The 20249-nt window shown below is 42.5% G+C and overlaps 1 protein-coding gene across 1 annotated transcript in view; it reads right to left on the bottom strand.

The window, feature by feature from the left end:
* plxnb2a.1 (plexin b2a, tandem duplicate 1) overlaps positions 1-20249 on the bottom strand; it is a 185717-nt gene that overhangs the window by 94219 nt on the left and 71249 nt on the right. The window contains 1 exon segment of the mRNA XM_034112386.2: positions 2286-2329. The gene's annotated coding sequence lies outside the window, so the exon portion shown is untranslated.

Below are 20249 nucleotides of genomic sequence, written 5' to 3' on the forward strand. Positions count from 1 at the left end.
GAGTGTTATATAACGATGGAATTTGGAATTTTAGCGTTTGCAGCCATTTACATGCACTAAAAACCTATAGAACACACTACAAGGAAGGGAACCCCCCCCCCAAAAAACATAATAGGGCTTCTTCAATTTTTTTTATTTCAGGTATATAACCAGTGTAGATCGTCATCATTTCCAATTCCAGGTACGAATTCCAAGTCGCAGCAGCTAACTTGTCCGTCTGTCTTGCTCTCGTTCTGTCTCTCGGTTCCACTTTCACTTTGGCGCTACCTGTCTCACTCTTTTCCGGCCTCCAGCTTTTCCTGCTGGAGCCCGCCGCTTAGAGGTGGCGGGCGCGGACCGGTCATAGAGCCCATAGCGTTAGATTTAGGAGGTCCCCTAGTGGCCGTTAGCGGTACACAAAAAATGGGGGAAAAAGTCGCGGCTTATAGTCCGAAAAGTACGGTACATCTTTTACTTTACAAGTCAGACTCTTCCTTGTTTTCCGACCTCAACACTGACAGGCCATTCTTTCAGCCCTCACAGCTGCAGCTCCCCTCTGAGACGCACACACATAAAGACACAAATACTTCCTCTCGCAAAATAAACGGAGGGTTCCTGTACAGCTCCCACGGGAAGGTGGGAGGAAGAAGTCTCTCTAAAACGTGTTTTTAGGGGAAAATCAACTGGATATGAAGAAATATACAAAATGGGAAGATAAGTATACCTTCTTCTAAACCTAAATTGGAAACACGTGGAATATTCTTGCTATAAACCTTATTTTTCCGATGTATAAATGGATAACTTTGCCTTTAAATTCAATGTAAATATGTATTTTTAGTCGATGTAAAAAGTAAATTTATTTCGGGTTACAACAAAAGCTCAAATTCAACCAGCTCAGCAGAGACTTCCCAGTTTAAACAGTTCTCCCAGATAGGATAACGTTGCTAAAAATAAACCGTTTAATATTAATATCCAGGCTGCCATTGTACTGAAGGCTGTTTGTGATACGCATCGGCACAGTTCCATACATGCTGTATTATCACAGCTGAACTACTTCCTGTATCAGTGGTTTTATCAGTCCTTCCTTCCTGTATGCTCTTTATCAGACATGTGTTTGCACACACACACACACACACACACACACACACACACACACACACACACACACACACACACACACACACACACACACACACACACACACACACACACACACACACACACACACACACACACACACACACACACACACACACACACACACACACACACACACACACACACACACACACACACACACACACACACACACCCACACACACACACACACACACACACACACACACACACACACACACACACACACACACACACACACACACACACACACACACACACACACACACACACAATAACTGACGCTGCAAAGTTTCACACAAGACACGAATAAAGTGCATTTATGCGTTTTAATAGCCAAATAATTAGGTTACAGCGATGCTATGTGTTGACACAGCAGCTCCGGTTTAATTAACTGGGTTTATGGGAAATGTATTTGACAGAAAGAAAAGCAGAAGGGCTTCGTCTGAGAACTCTTTAAAGTAGAGACACAACATACTGATATACACCTGAACATCAGCAGGAGAGGACTCTTTAAAGTAGAGACGCTACACACTGATATACACCTGAACATCAGCAGGAGAGGACTCTTTAAAGTAGAGACACTACATACTGATATACACCTGAACATCAGCAGGAGAGGACTCTTTAAAGTAGAGACACTACATACTGACATACACCTGAACATCAGCAGGAGAGGACTCTTTAAAGTAGAGACGCTACACACTGATGTACACCTGAACATCAGCAGGAGAGGACTCTTTAAAGTAGAGACGCTACACACTGATATACACCTGAACATCAGCAGGAGAGGACTCTTTAAAGTAGAGACACTACATACTGATATACACCTGAACATCAGCAGGAGAGGACTCTTTAAAGTAGAGACACTACATACTGACATACACCTGAACATCAGCAGGAGAGGACTCTTTAAAGTAGGGTTCAATAAATTAAGGAACTATTGATGATTCTCGGACTATAAGATCACTTATTTAGAGGCAAGAGCTTGTTCAACAGAATCTGGGGCACAAAGAAAGCCTTTATCTCGTGCTCTGGGAAACATAAATAAATAAGTAAACCGAAAAAAGAAGTTCTGGCCAAGCGTCTGAAAGCAGACCATCTCTTGAGGGACACAATGGGGTTATTAGAGAAGCAACAAGACGTGAGCAGTCTTACTCTCGTCTCACCTGTTCAGTGTTCAGGCCCGTGGACGCACCTCCTCTCCGTCCTCCTGCACAACACACAGATAACACGTTGGTTAGCAGTGTGTTCTGTCAGACAGCCAGAACAAGCCAAGGTGTGTCCTCTGGTATTCCATATCGCTTACATGTAATCTGTTACTCCCCAAGCCTGTGGAAAACACGCATGCACATCGAGGGCTCAGAAGGAGGAGAGTTGGAACATTTGAAAACACCCTGCTGGGTACAGTCCCACGTGTTTTGAGTGTTTCATTCGCCGAGTCAATTAGGAGTGAAACCAAAAAAAGGGGGAAGAGGGAAGATAGGGAGCTTTAGAGGAGAAAACACACACACTGTATCCGTCACACACACACACTCCGTCTCTGTCCATCACACACACTGTATCCGAAACACACACACTCCGTCTCTGTCCATCACACACACACACACACACACACACACACACACACTCCGTCTCTGTCCATCACACACACTGTATCCGAAACACACACACTCCGTCTCTGTCCATCACACACACACACACACACACACACACACACACACACAGTCTCCGTCCATCACACACACTGTATCCGACACACACACACACACCGTATCCAACACACACACTGTATCCAACACACACACACTCCGTCTCTGTCCATCACACACACACACACACACTCCGTCCATCACACACACACACACACACACACACACACACACACACACACACACACACACACACACACACACACACACACACACACACACACACACACACACACACACACACACACACACACACACACACACACACACACACACACACACACACACACACACACACACACACACACACACACACACACACACACACACACACACACACACACACACACACACACACACACACACACACACACACACACACACACACACACACACACACACACACACACACTTCGATGACTCAGCCTAATCAGTCTTTAGTGGTCCATGTAATCTGGACCGAACCAATCAACCACCTCCAGCGCTCTGCCAATTACCCGCGAGTCAGAGCGCTGACGCCCTGCAGGACGATCAACTTCAGATTCACTCCGAGTTCAATACTTCACGCTTTCCACTGATTGGACTGATTTCATCGGGCGGACATCTTAATCCAAGTTCTTCCCACATACCGTCTCCATTGAGCTTCACGCAAAAGGATTCAAGGCTTTTATTGTCATGTGTCCATAGCTACAGCGTAGTTATGGAGATGGACATATTAGGTCACGGGCTCCTCCAACAGAGCAACACGATAACTGATACAATAGTGCAAGTAAATACAATACATTAGAATAGAGGTAGAGTGAGGGCGCATTCACACCGGCCTTGTGTAGTTCGGATGAATCGAACCTTGGTGCGTTTCGCCGCTTGGTTCGTTTGGGTCGGTGTGAACGCAGACCTCTGAAGTGAACTAAACAACCGGACTGCTCCGCTAAAAGAGGTGGTCTCGGAGCGCTTGCTAGTGAACTCTGGAGCGGTTCATCGCTGGTGTCCGCACCAAAACATAGGAAGCGTAGTATCTACGAGTCACAAGAACGCGGATGTCTTCAAAGATATTTAGCGAAAGAGTCTTTCAAGACATCCGCGGTTGTTTAGTTAAAGAGTGAAGCAGAATGAAGAGTTGAACAGTGTCGTGTAAAGTACAAATGCTCCGTCAGCTACATAAAAGTAAGAACACCTGTCGTCGGGGAAACGCCCTCCAGACTGCAGAACGTCTCTCATTGTGTTATAAGTAAGGGATAATGTGCTGCGACGCGGTCATTATGGGGAAAAGAACACCGACAGGCTGATCAGGAGCCCGACGCGAATCCCGCTTATTACATGGCCACATTCTCAACAAAGTCACGACATGAGTCCCAATATTAATTGAAATGCTTTTATTGATTTATAAAATGTTTTTAATGATTAAAAACATAGTTTAACTGATTTAAAATGACATTCATCCGCTACGAAATATTCTCCGGTGTTGATGTTTGAACTAGGCTGTTGCAACGGCAGGAACTGCTTCGATAGCAACTAACTCTGTTCATGTTAGCATTTGAGCCTTAGCTGTAATTAACATAATGGTACAATGTGACATGGTGAATGGGAAATCTTTAGGGATATTCAGATCGACGTTTCTGTCCTCGATCCTCTCTCTTACTCTCTAACTTCTCCACTTTTTTCTTCTCGCTCTTGTCTTTTTCTTTTCTTCACTGGGGACTCATCAGCCACTAACCATTCCTCCAAATTACTGTGCTCTCCAAATATATTAAAATTAATCTTAAAATCCTCCATGTTGCTATCACCCGACAGCGGAAAACTAAAGACAATCAGACAGTTTGCTTGCTTTTCAAACTGTTACATTTGAAAAACAGTGAGAGCGTCTCTTGTCCGTTTGAAAAGCCAACGGCAGCTGCTTGCGTTTTTGAGGAGCTTTTTGATTACAGATTTGAAAACATCGCTCCTTGCTTTAAAAGTAGCACAATTCATGATGTCAAACCTTGGAAAGTATCTAGATATCCCTGCCCTGATGCCAAAGTAACTGTTTGATGTCTATGTCTGGACCGCTGCGTAAAAAGGAGGGTTTCTGCCCCGTTACTTCTCCGCTGTTTTTCTTGTCCCAGTTCCAAAAGCAAACTGCATGCAGTTTGCTTTTCGGCCCAACTGTATACAGTTAAATCGACCGGACTTCTTTCTGAAGATGTGAGCGTCCTTAACAACGGTCAATAAGTCCTTGACAGCAGTCTGTCTGTTCGGTATTAATAACGTGTCACGTGTTCTGAATTGACCAATCAGAATCGAGTATTCAACTAAGCCATGTAATAATGCTTTTTAACGGACGTTGTCTGATTATGTAATCATATGCGCGGGCCGCTGGAGTCCGTTGATCTCCAGATTAACAGCAGCATGAGAATAACCTGCCGAAAGTGCCGATGCTCCATGGCGGAGGCTCCGGTAGAAATTGCCGGGATTTGCGGTTTTAGCCCCTTAATGTCTGACCAATGGGTGAACAGCATTTCCGAGCACATGACTTGTGTGTCTATATACAAGTGATACATCATTTGTAACATGTAGCTTTAACTGAAAGGCAACAGCCAACAGTGAAGAACCTAGAGCAGGGGTGTCAAACTCAAGGCCCGGGGGCCACATTCGGCCCGCGGCTTCATTTTATGCGGCCCCACAAGAGCTTGCAAAGAATATAATATGTTTATTATACGGTTACATGCTACAGAAGCACGTTGCCCATAAACTACATGTCCCACAATGCATCTCAAATATGACTTTTTCCTCAGAATTTGCCTTTTTTTCTCAGAATTTGCCTTTTTTTCTTCAAAATATGCATTTTTTTTCATAGAATTCCTTTTTCTCAGAATTAGATTTTTATTTCAAAATGTCACTTTATTTATTTTTTATTTTTAAATCATTTTGGGACATACGCACTGAAAAGACTTCTGCTTTCAGACGTAGTTAATTATGAAGTTATTACCCTATCCGATGATAATCCAATGCAGAGGCAATGATGTAATATAATACATTATTTTATATATATGATATATTTATATATGTATTTTTATATAGTCTTAAATTTACAAACGGCCCTTTGAGTGCAACCATAATGCTGATGTGGCCCGCGATGAAATTGAGTTTGACACCCCTGACCTAGAGGGCACTTTCTGTGGCTATGGGGTTAGATTTGTCTCAATAATATGTGTGTGAACATAAAAATAATTTGTAAATGTAAAACACCCTCACAAAAACAATGTGCAAACCGATCTGCAAATACACAACATACTTTCACAAATGAAAAAAAGATCTGTGAATATTATCATTAGCTTACAAACAAAAGGCATTTGTGAGTCTCTCTAACATTGTATTTGTATTACAAATCTAACCCCATACTTGGCGCTCATTCTAGGTTTATGTATTTTGGGTTTAGCGAGACTGGACCTGTGCATAATTTCAATTTATTCTTTATTTATTTGTCCTTTCATTCAGTCTACTTTCACACCTCTCACCTTTCCAGAACATTGTGTCTCTACTTCAAAGTTAATTTACTTACTGAAAGCAAAGGACAGTTGGAAGGATTTTAACACGTTCACTCTTTAATTAAACTGGATATTATGCATCCATCCAACCATCTGCCAATCGATCGTGCGTCTAACCAGCGGTAGATATACAACCTTCTGTTCGCAGCACAGAGCGTCCTTGGCTCTTAATAAACTCTTCAGTATTCAAGAGCAGCGTCTGTTTAGGTTTCTATACGGATCAATGAAATCAGTCATCTAAAAAGACCCGTACGGGAAGGATTTCAGTGTTTCATTGAGACGTGAATCAGAACAATTCAGCCACGACGATGAGGATGTCGGTGCTTAATTAAAAACGTTCAAATGTAATGGACCATGAACTCTCTTCCACTTATACAAACACCTCTTGAGGAGATTGGTAAATACTGCAACACAAGACCTCAGAAAAGTTTGAGATTAAATCAAAAGTCGCCCACTTAAACTACTGCAAGCAGAACAAAAACATCCAAGCACTGACGGGTTCATACGTTGATGCCAAAGGTGTTTTTTGATGATGCTCAAGAGCTCATACAGGTAGTTAGAAAATAGAAAATGGCACCAACATAAAGAAAAACATCATTGTTGACGGTTTCAAGGATGTATAAAATGAACTAGGGCTGTCCCGAGTCCTATTTTTCGGGCTCCGGATATTCGGTAGTAATCAGCAGCGACTATTCGGATATTCGGCCCGCGCAGGGTGCGTAGTATTCACATGTGTATTTCGGTTTTATTCACGGCATTCATTTTGTTATTCGAGAGTATTGTTGTGTCATAGTTATTTGTTAATGTAACCCAATTTGTGTTCTTTGAAATTGAAAAGGATATCGCATTGTGTTTGTTACTTTCGTTGCAGTTGCATATGTCTCAAGTGTAATTTAGATTGGCTTCCTATTTTGTATGGACATGCTTCTATTTTGAAGGAGAGTTAGCGCTGTTGACAGGAAGTTGTTGTTGCTATGGAAACAACGTGGCTGAGAACGGAAAAAAAGTCATCTACATATAAAGACGGAGAAAGTAAACGATAACGTTTATGGTTAAGTGTTAGCACCCCTCGAAGAGGCACAAGCTCTTACGTTGATATTGGAGATTTAAATAAATAGAATTTGGCAGCCGGAGTGCAGCGCGGAAAAAAAACGGAAACAAAATAAAAATACGAATAACGAAATTGAAAACCGAATAGTACTCCAACGAACGAATATTCGGATACAGCCCTACTAGATAGTGGCCGTTTCTCAATCTCGAGGATGCTGGCTTGGTAGTCGCATACTTCCAAGTCACTTCCTTCAGAAACGAAGCAAGTATACTTCCAAGCCACGGCTTCGGAAAACGAAGAAGAATGGAACCGGCTAACAAGTGTGCCACTCTCTTTAACGGTTTCAACATAAACTATACCGAAAATAAATACCTCACGATGTCTATCTAATTATGAACTTGCTTTATTTTCAGGAACACATGTTTGGTGATAACAAACAAACATATTTACCAACACATGTTCCACGCCACTACATACTTACATTTAAATGTGTGCTGCGTCGGTTCAGCCATTCTCCGCAAGGATTTTTGAAATTGGTCCGTGCGCAAAGCATTGTGGGGATTTTAAGGACGCGAAGTCTACCCATGTGCAGCTTCGAAATTTCCCTCAAACCAAGGACGCGGCCTCGGTGGAATTCCAAGTATGCTGGAGATTGGAACAGTACTTCGGCGGCACTCGATGACGTAGCATCCTTGAAATATTGGCTTGGAAGCTAGTATCCTCGAGATTGAGAAACGGCCACAGTATTGGAGGTGGGACCCCGTTCAAGACAAAATGGCCTGAAATTCGAGAACAAAAGTACCTAATTAAATAAATGAAGGCTATTCAAGTGTGTGTACGGATCAGTTCATTCAGTTTGGATGAACTGATCTGCTCTAAAGCTTTTAAAGATGTCTCTTTCTCAATGTAAGTCAATGGGGAATGTTTTTTTGGGCCCAATGATATCACCGACTGTCCAGAAGTGGTAGTACCGCCGTTTGGCCACTACAGAAATTTGCTTCAACGTCCAGCACACTTCCTGTCGGCCATTTATTTTGTTGCTTATTGTCACCGGTTGCTCTTGGTAAACGTAGCATTACTTTATTACTTTACATCTCAGTAATTAAAACCGGTCAGGTGTTGAGTTACATGATTGGAAAACAACCATGGATTGAGAAGCATATTCTTGTAAACTAAACACAACAAAAGCATCATAAATGTTGACACAAAAATGTCGTGGACAAGATTGAGAAGCTATAACATATATATTTGTGTGTGCTAAACACAATATAAGCATAACAAGAACTATATATGTATATCCACTATATTAGTGGGCGACTGTGGCTGCGAGGAAGTGTGGTCGTCTTTCAACCAGAAGGTTCTGGGTTCGATCCCAGCCCGTGCAGTCAACATGTCGATGTATCCTTGGGCAAGATACTGAACCCTGAGTTGCTCCCGATGGCCAACTGTATGTGTGTGAATGTTAGGTCCTAGAGTAAGGTGGACGGGTGGCGCAGTGGACTGTGCATCTGATCAAGGGGGGGTGCTGGGGAACTCCGGTTCGAAACCCGCCGTTGTGTCCTTGGGCAAGACACTTCACCTGAACTTGCGCCTGTGGGTATTGTCCACAGTGACCATTGCATGTATATAAAAAATATGTATATGTGTAATGTGTATCTGTAAAGCGCTTTGAGCACTGGAAAAGCGCTATAATAAATCCAAGGAATTATTATTAATTATTAAGATCCACTGGTCTGCTCTGTATGAATGGGTGTGTAGGATGTAAAGCGCTTTGAGGGGTCTTAAAGACTGGATAAAGCGCTTTATAAGTACAGTCCATTTACCGTTAGTGGAGAGAAACCTTTCCTAGCAACTGCTTCCAAAGCTTTCCTGTAGAAACATCACTCACTGTTGATTAGGTCAAACTGTATGAAGATCGCGTTAAAGTCGACTTATAAGCCTTTTAAAAACACGAAGGATGACTTATTCACACACCCTGTTGCTCCACTGGTCGTCTTCCCCTAGTAAGTACATTGAAGGTGTGGTTATTGAAAGATGGCATCACCGTTGGGTCAGCGAGATGATCCCTCTCCAGCTCGGTGTCGAGTTACTCTGGAATACGCTCGTATTCAGAAAAGCCCTGGTGGCTGGAAATCCAATAAAGGCCGGAGTCAACGCCTGCATTCTTGGAATTCCCCTCCCACTGTAATATTGATGCGTGTATCAAATAACCGTTGTTGAGGAGAGTGTTAAGAACTGGGAGTGTAAAGCATGAGGAGCACTGGAGAAGAAACATAACGCCAACCCGTAAGGGAGGGGAAAAAATAGAAGGAGGATGAAGGGAAGAAGATTGAAGTCGTGCAAACTGAAACCAGCGTATACTGTAAACACACACACACCTCCGCTGTGTGACAGATGGCGTTACAAAGCTGGGATGTGATTTGCAGGTTGCCACGGCGAACTATATCATGATAGTTTATTACACACACACACACACACACACACACACACACACACTGGAGCCTTGTAAATCAGTTCCGCTGGCTGCTTCTTATCTGAGAAATAGCAGCTATGAGGCGGCACAGAGAGCTGAAAGCTGTAATGACTCGTGTGGAGTCGCTGCCTCATTGAACAGCGAGGCGGGGGGGGGGGGGGGGGTGCCAGGTTGAGGTAAGAGTCGCATCACAACGTGCAACTAATGATGAAACATTAGGAAACAACCCTGTGTGCTTAGCTGATGTTTGATCATGCCGTTACATAACCAGCGGTGTCACGTCTTAACTGGTAAAAACAGGTTTTTCTGAATAGTTCCAACAACGCCTGGAAATGTGGGAGTAGTACTCTCTTGTTAACAGTGTCCCGTGGCTTTTTTTATGATCTTCAGCGAGCGTATTGCTTTATTGCCCTGAATATCCTGTCCCTATCATTTGTGTCCACTTTAATTGTCTTCTCCACTCCTTTGTCTTTTTATCATGTTCTGTTGCTTTGGCCTCTTCGAATATTTAACAAATCGTACGGTGTCCTTGGGTGTCATGAAAGGCGCCTTAAATAAAATGTATTATTATTTGCTGACGGTTAAATCCTGCATAATATGATACCAAAATGTTCCGTTTCTTCTTAGTTGTTATCTGAAACTAAATATTAGCTGCAGCGGATCTAGATGGAAGATATTTGCCACAAAGCCTGGAAATGTTGCCGTAAAATCCTCTTAACTGTGGATTATGAGATTTTATCAGATATTTTGGGATGGAGAACATATAGTATGCCATGACATCATATCTAGGATAATGAGACAAATGGACATGTGGTTTTTCCAGTCTTTTGGCATCCAATTCTGTGAGGGAAACAAAGCTCGGAAATCAAACTCAAAGCAGCGCTAACCAATATTCTCTTAGTGTCTTTCAGCTTCTCGTTTTGTTTTTTAGGTCTTCAACATCACTGCCTAGCAACAAGGAAACACTGAGAGAAGATTAGCCACTAGAACAGGGGTGTCAAACTCAAGGCCCGGGGGCCAAATCCGGCCCGCAACTTCATTTTCTGTGGCCCCACAAGAGCGTGCAAAGGATATAATATGTTTATTATACGGTTACATGCCGCTTTACAGAAGCACGTTGCCCATAAACTACATGTCCCACAATGCATCTTAAATTAGACTTTTTTCTCGGAATCTAACTTTTGTGATTTTTCAAGATTTCACTTATTTATTTTAGTTTTTTCCAGAATTTTCTTTTTAAATCATTTTGGGACATGCGCACTGAAGAGACTTGCAATTGTTTGCCCTAGACATCTGCTTTCAGACGTAGTTAATTATGAAGTTATTACCCTATCCGATAATAAACCAATACAGAGGCAATAATGTAAAATAATACATTATTTTATATATATTGAATATTTATATATTTATTCTTATATAGTCTTATATATAAAACTGGCCCTTTGAGTGCAACCATGATGCTAATGTGGCCCTAGTTGAAATTGAGTTTGACACCCCTGCACTAGAAGGTGAATAGAGTTGGTTATTTAGCAGCTAAGAAGCAAGATATTCTTTTCAGGAGAAGGAGGAGACCAAAAACGGAGCAAAAATGCTAAATCTGAAATGCTAAATGTCTGCTAACAAGTTATCCAACCTACACAGGACGTTAGCCAATGAAAAGCCATTGGGAGATACTTTGATCGTTTGTTAATCAAGTCATTTCCAAACAAAAAGGAAAATAATCTTCTCCAAGTTGACGCCTTGGGAGTTTTCTTGTTATCTTCTGCTAGTTTATATTATAGTCAACTTGATTTGTTGGGTTCGAGCAAAATTATTTTAAACGTTGTCGTAGAATCTGAGGTCATCCGTCGACCACTTCCAGCTCCAAGAACAAGACCAGAGTCATGGTGATAAACAATGTCTCGATATTTACTTCTTGAGTGATTTTAAGTTATTTTAAGGCAACATTAACATCTGATTCCACTCGAGGATTCACGATACATTTCTTTCCAACCCGTTGGCGTATGGCACGACTAAATACAAATATTTCAGCAGAGAGAAGTCTGTTCTAAGCTCACAGTGGATGATGGACAGTGTGTTTATTCAGATGTCAGTTTGACCTCTTTTGGCTCAGATCGGGTTGGATATCTTTCTCGTTCGGGCTGGCACCGCTCTTTGCTTTTCGAAAGCGTGAAATCATGGCAGCTGTTGAGGAAACTGTCAAAATTATCCAACAAAAAGAACAAATGGGATGCCAAAAATAAAGACTGGTATGTAGTCATATATCTAAAATATAAACTGGAACTCTTGGAACATGTTTTCCTAATAATACTAATATTTTACTTTTTCATCCTATTTTTTTTTTTAAAGAAAACATTTCAGTCCATCGACAAGAAATTAATAGATTGCAATTTTGATGATTCCAGAACACTGTGACATCATAACGTAACACTCGCGCTTCTAAGGGGGCGGGACATCGCTAAGAGGTTGACCAATCACAACAGAGCTGGTGAGCACAGGCAGTATGAGAAAAATAAAGAGGTTTTTGAACATTAAAGCATAGAGACATGTAGAGACACTACATACTGATATACACCTGAACATCAGCAGGAGAGGACTCTTTAAAGTAGAGACACTACATACTGATATACACCTGGACATCAGCAGGAGAGGACTCTTTAAAGTAGAGACTCTACATACTGATATACACCTGAACATCAGCAGGAGAGGACTCTTTAAAGTAGAGACTCTACATACTGATATACACCTGAACATCAGCAGGAGAGCACTCTTTAAAGTAGAGACACTACACACTGATATACACCTGAACATCAGCAGGAGAGGACTCTTTAAAGTAGAGACTCTACATACTGATATACACCTGAACATCAGCAGGAGAGCACTCTTTAAAGTAGAGACACTACACACTGATATACACCTGAACATCAGCAGGAGAGCACTCTTTAAAGTAGAGACACTACACACTGATATACATCTGAACATCAGCAGGAGAGGACTCTTTAAAGTAGAGACACTACATACTGATATACACCTGAACATCAGCAGGAGAGGACTCTTTAAAGTAGAGACACTACATACTGATATACACCTGAACATCAGCAGGAGAGGACTCTTTAAAGTAGAGACACTACATACTGATATACACCTGAACATCAGCAGGAGAGGACTCTTTAAAGTAGAGACACTACACACTGATATACACCTGAACATCAGCAGGAGAGGACTCTTTAAAGTAGAGACACTACATACTGATATACACCTGAACATCAGCAGGAGAGGACTCTTTAAAGTAGAGACACTACATACTGATATACACCTGAACATCAGCAGGAGAGGACTCTTTAAAGTAGAGACACTACATACTGATATACACCTGAACATCAGCAGGAGAGGACTCTTTAAAGTAGAGACACTATATACTGATATACACCTGAACATCAGCAGGAGAGGACTCTTTAAAGTAGAGACACTACATACTGATATACACCTGAGCATCAGCAGGAGAGGACTCTTTAAAGTAGAGACACTACATACTGATATACACCTGAGCATCAGCAGGAGAGGACTCTTTAAAGTAGAGACACTACATACTGATATACACCTGAACATCAGCAGGAGAGGACTCTTTAAAGTAGAGACACTACATACTGATATACACCTGAACATCAGCAGGAGAGGACTCTTTAAAGTAGAGACACTACATACTGATATACACCTGAACATCAGCAGGAGAGGACTCTTTAAAGTAGAGACACTACATACTGATATACACCTGAACATCAGCAGGAGAGGAACTCTTTAAAGTAGAGACACTACACACTGATATACACCTGAACATCAGCAGGAGAGGACTCTTTAAAGTAGAGACACTACATACTGATATACACCTGAACATCAGCAGGAGAGGACTCTTTAAAGTAGAGACACTACATACTGATATACACCTGAACATCAGCAGGAGAGGACTCTAAATTCGCTTTATTGCAAACACACACACGACTTCTTTGCACTTCCTCAGACCTGCAGAGCTTCACGAGCAGCTCAGTGACTTCCTTCCAACTAGTGCTCAAAGTAAAGCGTCCTGTAAACACAAACTAACCGCTTTGGACAGCGTTAAAATGAAAAAGCAAAAATCTATTATTTGGAGTTTATTTAAAATCCTTTCTGCCAGCCTACACTTCCTCAGGGATCAGCCTTATATTAAAGCCATTACGCAGAAACGTGCAGCCCACAAAGAAACACACACTGAGGATGTATTCGTCACGGTTTTGAATTGAGGATTAATTAGCAGTGGTGCTAGCGCTAACTAATTTGTTTTTCTTTTAGCCAAATATGTTGCGTTTTAGAATTAAAGCTTTTTCCCCAATCGATCTCAACCTCCCTCAGAGATCTGGTTCATGCTCTCTTGTGTTTCTCACTCTCCGCCTCAATGTTCAATGTTTAATCCACTGTGGCATGGTTAAGGCTTCACACACACTCACCGACACACACACACACTCACCGTCACACACACACACACACACACACACACACACACACACACACACACACACACACACACACACACACACACACACACACACACACCTGTAGTGGAAGCCTTGCAGATATGGGATTTCCTTTCACATCCTATTGAGACCAAAGCAACTTGGTGAGAAGAGCATGGAAAAGATAAGCCACACACACACACACATCTGTGTAAATATCATACCAGCATCACCGCAAACATCAATAGTCCAAACACAATGTTAATGTGATACAACATGCAACTTATACACCTCCCAAAGAGACCACACACACACACACACACACACACACACTCCTCTGGAGGAGACGTAATTACAATGTGGAGTCTGAACAGCATCCGATTAAAATCCAGAGGTTTTATGGCAGGCCTTTGAAGATCTCTGAGAGCAGCAGCTCATCCTGCTTCAGCAAAACCACACTGCACACACACACACACACACACACACACACACACACACACACACACACACACACACACACACACACACACACACACACACACACACACACACACACACACACACACACACACACACACACACACACACACACACACACACACACACACACACACACACACACACACACACACACACACACACACACACACACACACACACACACACACACACACACACACACACACACACACACACACACACACACACACACACACACACACACACACACACACACACACACACACACACACACACACACACACACACAATTGAAGCTAAATGCGGTGCTTCTCCCGGGTTGCAAACAGCCCAGTCTTGCAGCAGCAGAAGCAGAACTGTGAGTCCATTAGCAGCAGACTGCCAGACACACTCATCTGCAGTCAGCTGCTGTCAGGTAATGTTGCTTTACCGACAATTAAATTCTGCAGAGTCTGATTCCCAAGAGACGTGCTTTCTCACTTTTCAGTCGCTCAAAATCTGCCCTAATCCCGTAGCTGCAGCGGCTCGAGAAGTCTCCTGAATAATGTGAAGCGATTTGACTGGAAATGTGAAAGTCTCTTTTAACCGTGGTTCATTACGAGCTTCACAGACACGTGGGGGGGGACGGGGGGGACGCAGACACACGATGATACCAGTATCCAGTTGGGAGGGACATACTGGGACGAGCCACAGCATGTTGCAATGCTTTGAGGGAAACTAATTCAACGTAAGGCAATATATCTACATGAAGAAATGATGTGTGCAACACGAAGGGGGTTTCTCACAATGACCAGATACTTATCTTCAACTTCACGGAGAGCGCTGGTGTCTTTCCGCTCCTTATCTAGGTTATGATGTCTGCAAAACATTACGCCCGAAAACCAAGGAAACAAAGTGAAGCAACAAAGTGAAGACACCGAGCCACGGCTTCTGAGTTTCATACTTTCCTTTTCTATAAACGTGCCATCGTTTCGGACACGTTTTGAATCCTTAAATTAAGAAATTATCAATATTTGCAGCTGTGGTTTCATTAAATATATATTTTTAAATGCTACCTTTATGGCTTATCTTCACGGTTGTGTCCTGGGTTGCTTTATGGCCCAATAGTATGAAGACATGACGCGACTCTAGGGACGGACCAATCCATAAATCTCAAAATAACCTTTGTATCCATTGACAAACGTCCTGTGGATAACTTGTTAGCAAACATGTCAGATAACCCTTGCTCCGTTTTTGGTCTCCACCATCTCCTAAAACGAACATCTGGCTTCTTAGCCTCGTAAACATACCAACTTTATTCACTTTCTAGCGTCTAATTATCCATCAATCCTCAAATAACCCGTGCGCTTCACGGGGAAAATACAAAAAAACGACTGTTTGTCTGCATTTAGACATCCGAGTCTAATACTGTTCGACACACGAGGCGCGCAGAAAGATTACTGGAGCCGTGTTGGAGATTAGAACTCACTCTCACAACCTCACTCTGTAGTGGCCTCTCAGACGTAAGGTCTCGTGTTCACATGAAGTAAGAGCAGAGCGAACAAACGTGATTAACCGAATCCAGAACTTTCCACGAGGTGCTATTGATTTTTCTATGAAGCTGGGGGAAAAACAATTCTCTGAGAGACGGAGGGAAAAAGGCAAATGTAGAAATAAAGCTGCTCCAGACAAAGAGTTAAAGTCAACACGACTTTAAACATAATCTGATAGGGCTTCAGTTGATTTCATGAATTAGTATTTTTGTATTAATACTACCTGGTACTATCACTTTAATACAACTTTATTTATAAAGCACTTTAAACCTCCAGACCAGTGTTTCTCAAACTTTTTCAAACCAAGGACTTAAACAATAAAAAAACACTCGCGGACCACCTAACTCCACAAATATCCCAAAACACATCGTTTTTTGCAAATCGCCTGAAAATGGTACAAACAAGTGGCAACATGTGTGATGAAGGTGTTGCGCTGGGCTATATCATGCAATCGAAAGTGAAACTTAAGCTCGCTCCATTGCGGAGATATTCCCGCGAGAGTGCGGAAAACTTAAATTAATTCATTCATTTAAAATGTGAAATTTTACCAATATACCCACGGACCACTAGGGGGCGCTCACGGACCACCAGTGGTCCGCGGACCACACTTTGAGAAGCACTGCTCCAGACCAAAGTGCTGTACAACAAGTACAAGTAAAAACAAAAAACTATTGCAAAAAAGGAACACTCTAAAAGATGTTGAAACGCCAAATGTTAAAACGCTAAGGAGAAGAGGTGGGATTTAAGAAGCCATTTAAAAGCAGGCAGTGTGGAGGCCTGTCTGGTCAGGGGCACAGGGCGGGAGCCGCTACAGAGAAGCAACCCTCTGAGCTTTGACCTGGCTTTAGGCACGTTCAGGAGGTCCGCTGACCGGAGAGGGCGGCTCGGCGTGTAGCTGCAGCAGCTCAGCAAGGTGGAGGGGTCATGCCATTTAGGGATTTAAAAGTAAATAAAACAATTTAAAAATGGATCTAAAGTAAATTGGCAGCCAGTGGAGAGAAGCTAAAAGAGGGGAAATGTGGTCATACTTCCGTGTCCAGTTAAGAGCCTTGCTGCGGCGTTTTGCACCCGGTGCGGCCGTGCGAGGGAGGACCCGCTGACCCCCATGTGGAGAGAGTTACAGTAGTCCAGCCGGGCGGTGACACAGGCCTGGACTACCGTCTCAAACGGCTGGCTGGAGAGGAAAGGTTTGACTTTGGCGAGCAGGTGATAAAAGCTCCTTTTTACCACCGACTTCATCTGACTCTGGTTTGAACCTAAATCTCTGCGCAAACATGCTTTATTTCTGGTTTTAAAAGCAACAACCGCAAGAAAAACGTTAATATACACACCGACAATGTGTTTTACTTTCACTTTTCTTATCTGTACTTCTTGCTGCTGCAACACCTGCATTCCCCTCTAGGGTTCAATAAGGACTTGTATCTTAATTACAACTTAAATCCCCTGAATGAACTGTAGCTATTAACACCGCCGCAATAAAGCAAATTAAATTAAATGAACACCACAGTTTATCAGAAATGTCACAGATATGTGTGGAATGAGGAGAAACAAAATGCAAGGTTACCATGTTGTTGAAAGCACATGTTGCTAGAATCATAAATAACCTCTTTGCCAAACACAGGAAACAGTAACTGGACATTGTTATGCAAGTGTCTGGTGTGTAAATGAACGATTTTAATTGTTATTAAAACTCTACTTTTGACTGTAAATCAGATAAGTTATTGACAAATGTCTTTTGATATTCATACAGGAAGTGGGGGAGAAATACTGAAGCTAATAGTTAATCAAACCGTATTTGGTCAGGAATAACAAAAGTGCAAGGGTCAACTGTTGCTGTACAATATTAAGAAAGTATCAAGTATGCAAATTAACTATTTATGTCTTTTTCTTTTTATTATTTCTATATGTTGGACTAGTTCTGTTCCACTAATGGCGCGTTTCCACTTGGCCTAGTTTTGGCCCGGGGCGACTTTTTCACCTTTTTTCTGGCCCGACTAAATCGTGGTTCTCGGGCCAGGGACAACCGGGCTGAGTCGGGCTGAGCATGCTAAACGAGAGAGAGAATCGCTGGCAAGGGAGCTACAACTACAACAAGATGAACATATTGTACCGTGATTTAATTGTAATACACGTTTCTAAATGATGCCGAAGTAACAACACACTGATACCGGTTAGTAACAACCATGAATTAATGCTTTGACGAGTCTGCAGACAGACGGCAGAGAAACACCTTTTAAAATGCGTGTTTTCTAAATGTAGCTTGGCTAAGCTAACGTTGTATATGCTCCGACCGTCCACACTCACACCAACGGCCTACAGACATAAATAAACCAGCGACTGTATTCTCCATGACACAGGCAGTCTGTGGTTTGTACTTGTTTCACTTCTGTCTAGTTTCTGATCAGATATGAGGAGCTGTGAGCTCTGAGTGCTAACCGCTAACGGCTGTGTTGTTTTTCTGGGGCGCTCATTGAAGATGACGTCACGGCTCCGCCCACACTGCGTTAGTATAGTAACTACCCCAGTTCCTAAACTGTAATAACCAAGCCGAGCGAGGCCTGCAGTGGAGACGCCATTAGAGGACACGCAGCCCGTCTGGGAGGATGTCTTACAGCCTAACAAACAGGGATGAGAAATGCCCGGCACGTCTCACTACAGCTCCGTTTAGTCGGATCCTCCAGAGTCTCGCTTTATAAAGACCTCGCTCTGAAAAACCACAACATTGATCAACAGTCCTCTGTTTACCATTCAGAGGAGATCCACCCAGGGGTGAACTTGAAGAAGACGAGGAGAGAAAGTTTGCAGAGAGACGAAGAGTTTCATCTTCCAACCGCTGAAAGTCAGAAAGCATAAATCCAGACTCTCGCACGTCGCGCCGCCCCGAGCTTTCACACTGGGCATTAAATGCTCTTCTGAGACGTCGGATTTCTTATAACATTGAATCTTTCTGACTTTAATACGCGCTCTGCTGCGACCTTAATGTGTTCCTTGAAGGTTTACGATGGCTTTAGAGTTTTCTGGTGTCTGTAAACACAAAGACAAATCAGGGCGAAACAGAGAGCGATTACTGCGCTGTAAACCTTGGCTTCCTGGTGACCATACACCAGGTGGTATGATGTATTGTATTGCAATGATAGAAACTGAAACTACAAAAGCATCCTTGAAGGATTGACCCTGCTCATAACAAAAGTTACATTCACCTCATCCTAATATATAGAGACAGAACAGAGAACAGATCTGACGCTAAACGGTAAGACATTGTCAACAAAAAGCAACTAAATATAATATATAATATAATTATAATGTTTTCTTGTTGCTTAAAAAAAACTACTTCGGAAAGTCTTCCTGACATCAGCTACAGTCGTGAAAACTAAAGTGCATTGATATCGCGAATAAGAAAGTCAGATAACAATGGAACAATGCCTTGAATATAAACAAAGGGCGAGGAAGCAAGCCAGCAAATATTATGGTCAACGACTCAACGCTCAAATCAGGGGAAATTTGACGTTAAGCGAATAAGAAGCGGTCAAATGTACATTTTGGTCATTTAAATGCAAAGCCATGTTTGACTTGGAGATATACATTCACAAAGGATTAAAAACCAACCGCTAAGTAAAGCCTAAAGCCCCGGACGCACCAAGCCGATTTTGGCCGTCGATGGATGTCAGGCCGCCCTACTCTGATTGGCTGTTCAGCTAGCGAATCAGTGCATGAGAAGCGAAGCGGAAGTGAGGGACCCAAACAAACTATTAAGAAGGCAAATCTGACATTTCGTTTCCCTCCAGCTCTCGACTCAGGTTCGGGAAAGCCCCGTGAGCTTCTCGCTGTAGAGGGAACATGGAACCACACGCTATTTGTTGTTTATATCACGCAG

Source organism: Pseudochaenichthys georgianus, chromosome 23 (genome assembly GCF_902827115.2).
Source record: "Pseudochaenichthys georgianus chromosome 23, fPseGeo1.2, whole genome shotgun sequence".
In the NCBI taxonomy this organism is placed as follows: domain Eukaryota; kingdom Metazoa; phylum Chordata; class Actinopteri; order Perciformes; family Channichthyidae; genus Pseudochaenichthys; species Pseudochaenichthys georgianus.